The sequence below is a fragment of the Juglans regia genome, chromosome 16 (genome assembly GCF_001411555.2).
Source record: "Juglans regia cultivar Chandler chromosome 16, Walnut 2.0, whole genome shotgun sequence".
NCBI classification, from domain to species: domain Eukaryota; kingdom Viridiplantae; phylum Streptophyta; class Magnoliopsida; order Fagales; family Juglandaceae; genus Juglans; species Juglans regia.
The window spans coordinates 4,703,520-4,716,797 of record NC_049916.1 but is presented as its reverse complement, the minus strand read 5'-3'; the positions used below and the strand labels follow the sequence as shown (position 1 = coordinate 4,716,797).

At 33.5% G+C, this 13,278-nt stretch overlaps 4 pseudogenes; all 4 read right to left on the bottom strand.

Moving 5' to 3' along the window:
- Nucleotides 1-5,287: 5,287 nt before the first annotated feature.
- LOC118344900 lies at nt 5,288-5,406 on the bottom strand (annotated as a pseudogene).
- A 374-nt stretch (nt 5,407-5,780) lies between these two features.
- LOC118344921 lies at nt 5,781-5,899 on the bottom strand (annotated as a pseudogene).
- Nucleotides 5,900-6,387: 488 nt separating this feature from the next.
- Nucleotides 6,388-6,506, bottom strand: LOC118344932 (annotated as a pseudogene).
- Nucleotides 6,507-7,734: 1,228 nt separating this feature from the next.
- LOC118344943 lies at nt 7,735-7,853 on the bottom strand (annotated as a pseudogene).
- Nucleotides 7,854-13,278: the final 5,425 nt, after the last annotated feature.

The window sequence follows — 13,278 nt, the reverse complement described above, 5'->3', positions numbered from 1 at the left end:
GTGGTCTTTCCTATGTGCACACTTGGGGCTCCGAAAATAATAATGGGAAAATTCACATTCTATTTCTGCTCAGTTGGCCGCTGGGGTTTGCATAATCCTACCACATGGGTTAAACATGGAATTCTGTTATGATATGATGTTTCAGTTATGCTATGCCAAGGGAATTTTGAATAAGAACATTTTTTGAAACTTTTGCTTTGATATTTTTAATAACATATTCTGATTTTACATTCTGAAAATAAAAAGTATTTTTGTTCTGCATTATGAACTCTGTAAATGCTCATGTTTGCATACTAGTATATGTTCTCTACTTACTGAGTTGTTGATAACTCATCCCTTATCTCCATAATATTTTTCAGATAATTTTGATGCATCAGCTGGAAGTCAGGAATAAGGATTAGTTGCAAGTTTTGTTAATCATAGAAGATTAAGTGCCTTAGGGTACAAGGACTTTTTGGAAAGTCTTTTTGGTAGTGTTGATATTTTATTTTGCTTTGGTATTTTGAGTAATGAATATTTCTAATCTTTGTGGAAATGTTAATGTATATTATTGAGGTACTTTTGATGTGTCCTTACGTAGGAACATGGATATTTGCATTGAACAAATAAGTTAATATGTTATGGAGACTCTGGGTCATTTTAAAAGTGTTAGTAGAGATGATTTTAGGTGACATGAGTTAACTCTTCGGACCCACGATGACAGGGTGTTACAAGTAAACCACAAGAAAATCTTAGAAATTACAACACAACACATGATTAAAGTAAAATATAACAATGAGGTTTGTAGATGCTTGAAGAACATGATGCTACAACACTTTTTGGGTGGATGCAAGGGGCTTGTATTTAGTCACAATAAAACCATACAACATTTCATAGTTCAAGAAAATTTCCCCTAAAACCATACTTTTTGTAGAGAATAGTCAGAATCAAACAGGTAAAACTTCATATATAGATCAAAGAGTAAGAGAAGGATGGAGGTGGGCTACTTACTTTCTTTGGTTAGGCGCAACATTACATTCTGGTAACTTATTGACTCGGTCATGTGATATTGATATGCAAGGGTTTCGAACCAAGTATTTTGGAACTCTTCTTTCTTTTCCTCAATGCATTCGTTGGGATTTCTTTCATCAGAGTATAACTCCATTCTTCTGTAAAATCTAGGTACAGAAAATCCTCAATAAGTATAAACAAGTCCAGAAATTACCAAAGAAGCAAGTAATTAAGTATGAGAGGGGTTAGGATTCTTCATATTGAAAAATTCCAAACAACATCTAGAGAGAGCAGCTAAGGTTTCTTTTATGTGCATATTCAGATGCTCTAAAGGGCGTATTTATAAAGTTTGTAGGCGATTATAACCGCCATTGGTTTCTCTGCAATAGACCATATTTACATAATTATCCCTTTTTAAATAAATAAAATTTTACCTAGCTAGAATTGTAAATTATCACATTTTTTTAATATTTGATTAAGGGTGGCAATTCGTATACACAGGCCGTTTTTCGTATCGTGTTAAGTCAATAACATTCAACTATATGGATCGACCCGAACATGATTTGTTAAGCTAAACGGGCAGACATTTAAACCTTAACATGACCCATTTAAATAACGAGTCGTGTCGTTTCCTATGACCCGTTTTGACCCTTTTAATAATTGTGGTTCAACACGACACAACTCATTTTAAGCTGTTTCATGTAAATGGGTTGAACTACCCTTATAATCCATTTAACCTAATTAATATAATTTCACAAAAAATTTAAAATCAATATCTTTTAGTTGTTACAACATCTTAAAAAAAAAAAAAAAAACAATCAGATTACCTACTAACAAAAAATATCAATATTTTACAGATTTTATCCTATAATAAAACCAATACTACAAACCCAACAATAAATAATATGAGCATAGGTCTAGAATTAATATCTCAATAATAAAAATATAAGTATATTGAGAAATATCAATATTACAATTCAACAATAATAAAGTTTTAATTAAGTAATAAAATTTAAACGAGTTATTGCAGGTCGATTTTAGGTTAAGCGGATTGACTCATTTATTAATTTTATCTTAACGGGTCAACTCGTTTTGACCCGAACCTATTTATATTAAATTCAAACTTGTAAATTTTGTGACGTGTTCGTGTTAGATTCACGGGTCATGTCACATATTACCACACTTATATTTTATCATAATTTCTGTTGATAAAATTTGATATTATAAATTATTAGAAAAATAATAATCGATAATAAATGTTGGCAGATCATTTAACAATTTGAATTATACATTAAAAAAATTATGTTAGAACAAAGAGCAATGTTAGGTACAATCCCCATTTGGGGATTGCAATGCAAGTCCAGACAATTTTATCTTTAAATTTTTTTAAAATTACAAAACTATCCCTCCTAAAATGATGAATTTTTCTCATTTAATAAAGGGCCTGCACATACAATTCCTAAGTGGAGACTGCAAATAGAATTTAGTATAATAATCCAAGAAAAATATTATTTTATTATAAAATAATTATATTTTAGTTGTGTCTGCTCTCGAGAATGACTAAATACAACTGTTGAATGAATAGGTATTAATTTGTGAGAAACATAAGTCTTTTTTTTTATTATTATTATTAATGTTAACATTTGAATAAGTAACTTATATATTGAAAACACTCCCCAGAAAGTTTTAACCCTATTTAGGCATTGATATCCACTCATACTCTAAATAAGAGGAAGAGTTTTGATATGGACATAATTTGCATTTGTATCAAATTGATATCTATCCACTCATATTCTAAACATGTTTTGTCTTTCTTTTGACCAAATTATAGATAATTTAGGATAAAGATATTCTTTTTTCGATAACAGTCACTCTTATAAATCTTCACAGTCCATACAAAAATCTTAAGATCTTTATCCGACAATCATATCAGTACTTCATATTTTATTTATACCACATTTTAAAGAAATACTGTTAATAAATTTATTTCCAATGGTAATAGGTGAAACATTTATAGTAAGTTAGTAATGTTTCATTCCTAATTATAATAATTAATTTATTGAAAAGGTCCTAAGATCATCTCCCTTTCCTTTTTCTTTTTTTTTTTTGTCTTATTAGTACTTTTTGTTTTGTTTCTGTTTTTTTATTCTTCATAAATATTATGCTTCATAATTAATATATCTTATCGTAATCCCCCACGATGACAGCATTATGGCCATTATAAATATTTGTATGATTTTCTATAATATTCTATCCTAAAGATTTTGTACAATTTTAAAAAATAGAAATAATATATAGACTTCACTATATTTAATACTACTACACATAGACAACATTGAACTCATCATTTAATACCATATTAAATGTGGAGAGAGACACTATAATGCCCATCTTTGTGGTGGGACGTTAAAAAATAGATTTTAAAAATGAGATGTAAATTATTGAACTTTTTAAAATATTTCATTTTTCCCTAGGATATAAAAGGGGACTAATAGAAAATAAAGAGTAAAGAATAGATGGAAAGGGAAATAGACTAGTTGAAAATCCACTTTTATTCTTGACCCCAAAATAATTATAATTTTGAACATAAATATACTACAATATTACGAAATATTTTCAAGAGAAATAAAATCATTTAAATAAAATATGTTTATAAAACTATATCATTTAGTGTTATTGAACCAAACCTAATTTTTAATGAGGCTAACTTTAAAAATTAGTTTGGCTCAATAACACTAAAGTACTCCATTAAAATAATTTTTGACTCATAAAATATTTAGAAGATTTTTAAAACACTTGTCTCAATTTAAAAATCATCCACCATATTTAAAATAAATACTTGATATTTAAAACGTTTAGACGATGATCGTGACCAATTCGAGGAGAAAAGAGCTGTTGGTTACAGTGGAGGAAGATGCTCCATTTAGATTGGTGGCTGAGTTACGGTGGCCTGGGCCTTGAAGAGAAAGTTCTAGGATGGCTGGTGCTGTAGTTGAAGAGGAGGCCGATTAGGTGACTTTCTTCACAATGGTTGAGATGTAGGCTGTGCTGCTCGACTTTTGATAGGTGGAGCTCGGCTTATGGAGGAGCATTGGTGGCATAGGCGACGGACATGCACGACTAGACATTGGACTAGGTTATTTGTGGGTTTCGACTTCTCTGGTGGTGGCTGGTGCTCTACTCAACCATCGCTTGCTGCTGCTTGCGTTGATGATTGGTTCCTACATAATAACCGCTGGGTCTCACGGCGGTAGGCTTGGTAGTGGGTAGCAGTATTGAGTGACTAAGAGATGGAAGAAATAGAGAAACAAGGAGAGAAAGGCATGGGGGCTTAGTGCACGACGATGGCTGCTGAGCTGAGCTTCCATTAGTGATTGTGTGCATTCATGGCATGCATGTATAGGGGCACCGGGTGCATGTATGCTAATGGGGTTGGGCCGAGGCTGATGTGCCAAACTGAGGCTCTCGTGTGCATGCATGCTGGTCGGGTGGGCCGAGGTTGATGCGTTAAATCAAGGCACCTATGTGCATGCAACTGGGTTCAAACCAAAGCAACATGCCATGCAGTGATTTTGGACGAGTGCATGGTACTAACCTTGCTTAGCTAATCATGGAAAGTGATGTAGTTTGAGGGGGAGGGACGAACCGAAGCGACACAGGGTTGAATCTTAGTGGATCGTGGCAAAAAGGCCACTCTACAAGGCCACTTGCTTACAATAACCCTTTGTGTATTTAAGTCATCTTCAAAGGATTCTACCTGTCGATTAGTGAGAATTGTAATTTAAAGCGGCTCACACAACTTTTCCGTATGAGGGCTTCACCAACCACAAGTTCCTCTGGGGGCCATGAGGCCCTTACTACAGGTCAGCAATCGGGCAATGGGTGCATGGGTTGCTTCTAGCCTAGATTCTTACTTAGAGGCGTTCGGTCATAATCAAACGTACTATAGCTTTATGCTAGTGTCTTTACAACTCTTTTCAACCAAGTGCAATGAGAAATTATGCGAATCAAAGGTTCCTCTCTTACTAGGTTGAATTGCTATTGCGACACTGTTATCATTAGGGTAAAACTAACCTGTCTCATGACGGTCTAAACCCAACTCACGTTCCCTATTGGTCGGTGAACAATCCAAAACTTGGTGAGTAAGGTCTGATCCTCATGTCATTCGATGTTTTGATCAATACCCATAGCTATGCGATGGTGTCAGTGCGATTTTCCTAATATTCCAATCCTAAGTCATTGTTTTTTAAAATCTCACTCATAAACCTGTAAAAACAAAAACAAAAAATAAGGAAGAGTGGTCCAAAATGAGGACTTCCCAAGATGTCACCAATCCTAGTACTACTTTCACCCAAGCACGTTTAACTGTAGAGTTCTGATGGGATCCGGTGCATTAGTCCTGGTATGATCACATCTATTAAGGTTGTTGTAGAAAATTCTAATAAGAGTAGTGATAAACACACAACACTTTGTACAACACTTTTCACAACACATGTTATAAAATAAGGGTATTTTTGTAAAGTGATGTTAGTTTTATAAGATATTTTACAAAAATATCCCTCCTTTTAAAACATTGTTGTAGAAAGTGTTGTATAAAGTGTTGTGTGATTATCATTTTTCTTCTAATAATACTCACTCCCCTTCATCGTGTAGCTTCCAATCTCCCTGCGATATAGATTTTTGATCGATATCCATCGATACTCAAGGGGCTTAATGCAATTTTTCTAAACTTCCCCTCCTAGGTCGTCCTTCTTTTAAATTCATTTGCAATCCTGTGAAAATAAAAATGATGTGTGCAACACGAGAACTTCCCAAGAGGTCACCCATCCTAGTAATACTCTCACCCAAGGATGCTTAATTGCTAAGTTCAGATGGGATCTAATGCAACAATACTAGTATGTTCGCACCCGTAATGGTTGTTGTAGACAATTCTTAGAAATATCGTTCCCCTTCCTTGCGTTGCTTCTAATCCCCTTGAAATTCGGCATTCTGTTTGATTCCTATCACTATGCAATGGGATCGGCACGATTTTTCTAAAATTCCTCTCATAGGTCATCGTTTTTTAAATTTCACTTGCAAACTTTTAAAATTAAAAATGAGGGGTTCAGCACGAGGACTCTGACAGATGTCGCCCGTTCTAATAATACTCTCGCCCAAGCACGTTCAACTACTAACTTCTGATCAGATCCAGTGCATTAGTGTTGGTATGATTGGACCTGTTAGGATTTGTTATAGAAAGTTCTTATAACCCTCATTCCCTTTTGTGGCATCCCTTCTAATCCCCCTCTTATTTGAAGTTTTGATCGATACACATTGGTATGGGTTGGGTTGAAACTTCGCTAACTATGTCTTCTTTTTTTAAATTTCATTTGCAGACCTTTGAAAATAAAAAAACAAAGGGCGCAACACAAGGACTTTCTAGTAGGTCACCCATATTAGTAATATTCTTGCCCAAGCATGCTTAATTGTGGAGTTCTGATGGGATCCAATGCATTAGTGCAGTTATGTTCGCACACGTCATGGTTGTTGCTGACAATTCTTATAATCCCCGTTCCCCTTCATCTGGTCGCTTTCGATCCCCCCTACAACTCAGTATTCTGATCGATACTCATCACTACGAGATGGGGGCCGACGCGATTTTTCTAAGATTTCCCTCATAAGTCTTTTTTTTTTTTTAAAAAAAATTTCACTTACAAACTTGGAAAAATCAAAACAAGGGGTGAAATATGAGGACTGCCGAGGAGGTCACCAATCCTAATACTAGTCTCTCCAAGCTCGCTTAACTGCAGAGTTCTGATGGGATCTAATGCAATAGTGCTGATATGATCACACTCATAAGCTGATATGATCGCACTCATAAGGGTTGTTACAGAAAATTCTTAAAATCCTCATTCCTCATCGTCGCGTCACTTCTGATTATCCTATAATTTGGCCTTTTTTTATTGACATCCATAACTACGCGAGGGGTGGGACACTAGTTCTAAAATTTCCCTTCTAAGGGCACTCCTATTGAATTCTTTATCATATTCTTTAAAATACATCACTAAAACTCACTTTTTCTATTTTACATACTGACTTTTACAATATATCATACATCAACTTATCTATTTTTTCTTTATATCATTTAAATATTATACTTTTTAATATATTTTATTCATTTCAAGTAAAGTAACATATAGAAAGTAGATAAATAAATGAATAAAGAGTAAAAAGTAGAAAGAGAAATTAATTACATATTTATACAAGTGTGAATTGTATTCCATAGATGTAAAGGATGAAACTATAGCAAACTGGATAATAGTTATAAAATACATAATCAATTGGATGGGCTATATTGAACTATTTCCTTCAAATTTTACGTAAAATCATGGGTTTTACTTAACCCATTGGGGATGCTCTAAGTCGTCGGTTTTTAAATTTTACTTGCAAACCTATAAAAATAAAAATGAGCAGTACAACATGAGAACTTCCAAAGAGGTCACCTATCGTAGAACTGTTCTTGCCCAAGCATGCTTAACTATGGAGTTTTCTTGGGATTCGGTGCATTAGTTTTCTCGGAAAATTCTTATAGTCCCTGTTCCCCTTCGTTGCCTTGCTTCCGATCTCCTGCGATTAAGAGTGCTGATCGAAACCCATCGTTATGCGATAGGGTCGACGCAATTTTTCTAAAGGTCCACTCCTAAATCGTTATCTTTTTAAATTTCATTCCAAACATGAAGAAATAAAAATGAAAAATAAAAACAAGGGGTGTAATAAAAGGACTTTCCAGGACGTCACCTCTCCTAGTACTACTCTTACCTAAGAATGCTTAATTGCGGAGTTCTGATGGGATCCATTGCATTAGTGCGGGTATAATCACATCCGTCAATGATGTTGCAAAAAATTCTTATAATCCTTGTTCCTCTTCATCGTGTCACTTTTCCAAACTCCCTCTCCTAAGTCATCGTATTTTTAAATTTCACTTGCAAACATGTGAAAATAAAAATGAGAGGTGCAACACGAGGACTTCTCAGGAGTTCACCCATCCTAATAGTACTACTCTCACACAAGAATGCGTAGTTGCGAAATTCTGATAGGATCTACTGCATTAGTGCTGGTATGATTGCACCCACCACAGTTGTTGCTGACAATTCTTATAATCCCTATTCCCCTTGGTTGGGTCACTTCTGATCCCTCTGCCACTCGATCTATTTGCAAAACCATCAACATAAACATGTTATAAGGTTAAAACAGAACCTAGATCTATCATTTTCTCATAAACTCTTCACTCACAAGTAAGGAAACACAAGTTGTACAACAAACTCATAAATAAAGCTAAGTAGAGACCTACATTTTCAATGATGGACTAAACATCCAACAAATTTATCCAAGAACTCATTCTTAAAATTACTAACCATTTTATATGCCAAAACCAAAATGAGAGAGAACAATCTCACTTACAAAGTGCAAGGTTTGGTCTGGAAAGGAGTTATCCAACTCTACTTTGATTTTCTCTCAAGTGGGTTCACTAACTATAGTGGTGTTTGAGTTCTTGAGTGAGTGAGATGAGAGAAAGCAAGAAGGAAACCGGCCTTGAGGAAAATGAAAATGTCAACCTAAGGGACTCCCGCTTGGAGATATCGCCCAACCTCTCTAGATCTCTTTCTTCAAGTTGTTTGAATTCGGAGAGTATGATTAACAGACGTTGTTGCTCTTCATGTGATACAAGTAAAACTGTTATATTGTTTGGTATTGTGAAAAGCAATGCCTACTAGAAGTACCAATTTTCTTTTCGTTTCTAATACTGGTTTTGAAAACTGAAGAGACATTCTTGGAGGGAATGTCACTCCAAATCCCAAATCTGCAGTCATATATTAAACATAGATCAATGCCATGCGTTGATGACATGTTGAGAGTCTTTAACTGATAATTTATTTCATCGACATAATGACATGAATCAATGCAACTCTTTTGATGGCTTTGGAGATGGAAAGGCCGTATGGTTTAGAAACTAACCTATAAATCAATGTCAGGTTTCTTTTGAATCAAAATTGTCAAAGTGTTAATTGGGTGAGTTTTGTTGGAAGCATCTCTTTTTGATTTTTTTCTATATTATATATGTTTGTTGACTTCCTTGAACTTCTAAAGAGGCCCATTTAAAGTGACCCACATATGAGGATATAACCCAAATCCTCTTTTACAACCTTCTTCACATAACTAAAATACATTCATATGCAGTAACCAGAATTCTTGCTCTCGAGATTGCAGATTGTCAATTCTTCATAATTAACTTTTCAGTACCATAGATGCAGACACAGCTACATGACAATTTAATTATATGGTTATGCTTAAGTGGAAGGTCATGCAACCAGAACATTTGAATTAAGAATCTGCCAAGTTACAACTACTATATCTGGATCGGAGGTTTCTCAAAATTGTAGAAACACAAAAGACAAACTGATCTTGCTGCTGCACCTGATTGCGAATCAGCTTTGTGTACATGTTGCTAATGGCACATGACTTTTTGTGGTTTAGAAAAACTATCACCGCTAGCAGCATCATCCTTTACTATCTGTAATTTTAAAATGTTACTGCAATTGCTGGCCCAGAACAGCAAACTGTCTGCTGTGAAAAGGGCCGGATATATTGTAAAATCAGTGAGTGACCCAGAATTTATATCATGCAGCCCACTGTAATGATGGTAAAAAATCATCAGAGTGAATATGCGTGTGCAACTAATTAATATGAAAATTATTCAAGTCAGGCCAATTGTTTCATGAGAAACAGGAAACAAAGTGACTCAAACAGAAGGATATAACTATAGAGATCATCAATTTGTTGTTTAACTAATTAAGATTAGAGAGTATGAAGATGTGTTGCACGAAAATATAAACTCTCCATGTAACTGAGTTGGATCTATTTTTTTAACTCTCCATGTAAAGGCTTGAATATACGAAGTACAAAAAAAGGTCTTACATCCGGTTCAAGATTGATAAGAAAAATACAAGTACACGTTACAATGATATAAAATGAAATATTTGGTATCTCGCTGATCCAGCACATCATCATTATATGTGATCTTCTTGGTTTTTCTTCAATTGATCAAAACTTTGAGAAAATTTGGTGGCAAGAAGCCTAAACCTCTCCGTCCATATGGTTGAGCTGTGCCAGCTGTTCGTTCTCACCCAAACCTTTCTGATGTTGTTGTTTGTGAAGGCTGATCAGTGAATCAATGCTCTCCACTTCCTCGCTCCAGTTGGGGATGCCAAGGATGGATCTTAATCAACCCAAGGCCGCTGGTTGCAAACATGGATGGATAATATATCAACCCAAAACTGAAGAAAATGAAAAGTAATGTAAACATATTAATTATTTTATATTTAATTATTTTACTTCGATAACAAAACAACATTGATATCGGAAAAGGAACAAGAAAATACCATGATTCCCCATTTCTAACCAATTAATTCCCAATGCGGAACGTGATGCAAGGAGCAAATGCTATGGGAACTGATCCAAAAAACACAATGAGAAATAATTTTATCATCAGCATGTACGTATATATAAGATCTATCCTGATAGAAACATGCATGTAGGAAATAATGTAGCAAGGGTGGAGAGTAAGAGAGGGATTACATTTCTCTGGTAATCCACTGATTCGATGAGACCATGAAGCGTTTATACGCTGGTCTTGACCTTTAATTCTCTTCTTGTTTGAGAATCTGAGAATCTTTAGACTCTCCTCCATTTTGTAGCTTAATTAATGTGCGGCAGATCATGAAGACTGGTCGGACGGTGGATCATTGAACTTGTATGACCAACGCCTTAGCTTTAGCTCTCTGAATTGTGTTATATATGTTGCTAACTGCATAGAGGCTTAAATAGAGCCAGAAGAAGTTTCATGATTGAACCTTATGATCTCCACCTGCCTTTTAAAACCAAATGATATAAATGAATATAATCTCTACAGATTTTATATTTAATTACTTTACTTTCTCCTAAAATTTCAAAACTAATGGGATTATCAACAAGGCATGGCCGTATGGCCTTGGCATGTCGAGTCTAGCTGTAATAAAGTCGCAAAAAACAATTTCTATATATTCATTTTTTCTATAAATTGACAATACAAGAAAAATGATCATTTGTAACGAATTATATGTAACGAAAATGACTCTTTGCGATCAAATTAAACTCATTTTGACAGAAAATAATTATTTTTCCAGGAAATAACTTATCACAACATATAATTTGTTTAATTACATTCCAGGAGAGTAAGAAAAAGGCAAAGGTGGGCTACTTACTTTCTCCGATCAGGCGCAACATTACATTCTGGTAACTCATTGATTCGATGTGATATTGATATGCAAGAGATTTGAACCAAATACTTTGGAACTCTTGTTTCTTTCCCTTAAAACATTCGTTTGGATTTCTTTCATCAGTATAATACTCCATTCTTCTGTAAAATCTAGGTAAAGAAAATCCTCAATAAGTATAAACAAGATGAGAAAGTACCAAAGAAGCAAGTAATTAAGTATGAAAGGGGCTAGGATTCTTCATATTGAAGAATTCCAGACAACCTCTAGAGGGAGCAACTAGGGTTTCTTTTCTATGCATACTCGGATGCTCTAACCGGCGTATTTATAGAGTTTGCAGGCGAGTATAATTGCCCTTGGTTTCTCCGCCTCAGACCATATTTACATAATTATCCCTTTTTTAATAAACAAAATTTTTTTCTAGCTAGAATTCAAATTATTATTATTTTAATATTTTATTAGGGGTGGTAATTCGTGTCATGTTATGTCACCCGTTTTGACCCGTTTAATAACTAATCCTAAATGGGTCAACATGACACGACTCATTTTATTCAATTTCATATAAATGGGTTGAACTACGTGCAAAATCGATTTAACCCGACTAACATAGTTTCACATAAAAGTTAAAATCAATATTTATTAGTAGCTACAATATGTAAAAAAGAAAACATTCAGACTACCTACTAACAAAAAATATCAATATTTTTCAGATTTTAACCTATAATAAAACCAATATTAATATTAGTATAAGTCTAGAATTACAATCTCAATAATAAAAATATAAGCATGTTAAGAAATATCAATATTACAATTTAACAGTACTAAAATTTTAATTTAGAAATAAAATTTAAACGAGTTATTGCAGATTGATTTTAGCTTAAGCGGATTGTTTTGTTATTGATCCATTTATTAATTGTGTCTTAATGGGTCAAGCTGATTTGACCTAAACTCATTTATATTAAACTGAAACCAACTAATTTTGTGTCATGTTCATGTGGGGTTCACGGGTCATATCAAATATTGACACCCTTACATTTTATCAGAATTTTTGCTAATAAAATTGATATTATAAATTATTAGAAAAAATATTAATCCATAATAAAAGTTGACAGCTTTAAAAACTTGAATTATAGGTTAAAACAATTATGTTAGAACAAAATTATAATAATCTAAGAAAACTATTATTTTATTATAAAATGATTATATATTAGTTGTGTTTGTACATACTCAAAATGACTGAATACAATTCTTGAATGAATAGGTATTAATTTGTGATAAACACAAGTTTGTCAATGATGTTAACATTTGAATAAGTAACTTATATATTGAAAGAGTTTTGCTACTCATAAGCATATACATCACACACCACACTTTCTTTTATTTTTTTATTTTTTTTTATTTTTTTAATGGTTTTATTCTTCTTAAAATAATAGAATTCTTCTATTCATCAACCATATACCACACATTTGGTAAGAGAAAAAAAAATTAAAAAAGAAAAATGGTGTGTAGAGTGTGAGGCGAGGCTTATAAATAGAATTTTTCATATTGAAAACACACTCCACAAAGTCTTATCCCTTTTTTTTTTTTTTTATACAAGGCGGGTCGGGGTTTCGAACTCAAATTTTTCATTTGGACAACCAGGTCATATGCCATCAAACCATCAGGCTCTTGGCAATCTTAACCCTATTTAGACATTGATATCCCCTCATCTTCTAAATAAGAGAAAGAGTTTTTATATGAACATAATTTGCATTTGTAATAAATTGATATCTATTCCTTATGGTTATATTCAGCGATTTTTTTGCCTTTCTTTTGACCCAATTATAGATAATCTATGATAAAGATCTTCTAGATTTTTTTCTCGATAACGTTCACTCAGTTCAGAATACAATTTTAAGATTTTTATCCAACAATCATATCAGTTCATATTTTACATTGAAAGAAATACTCTTAATAAATTTATTCCCAATGGAAATAGGTGAAATGTTTATACTAA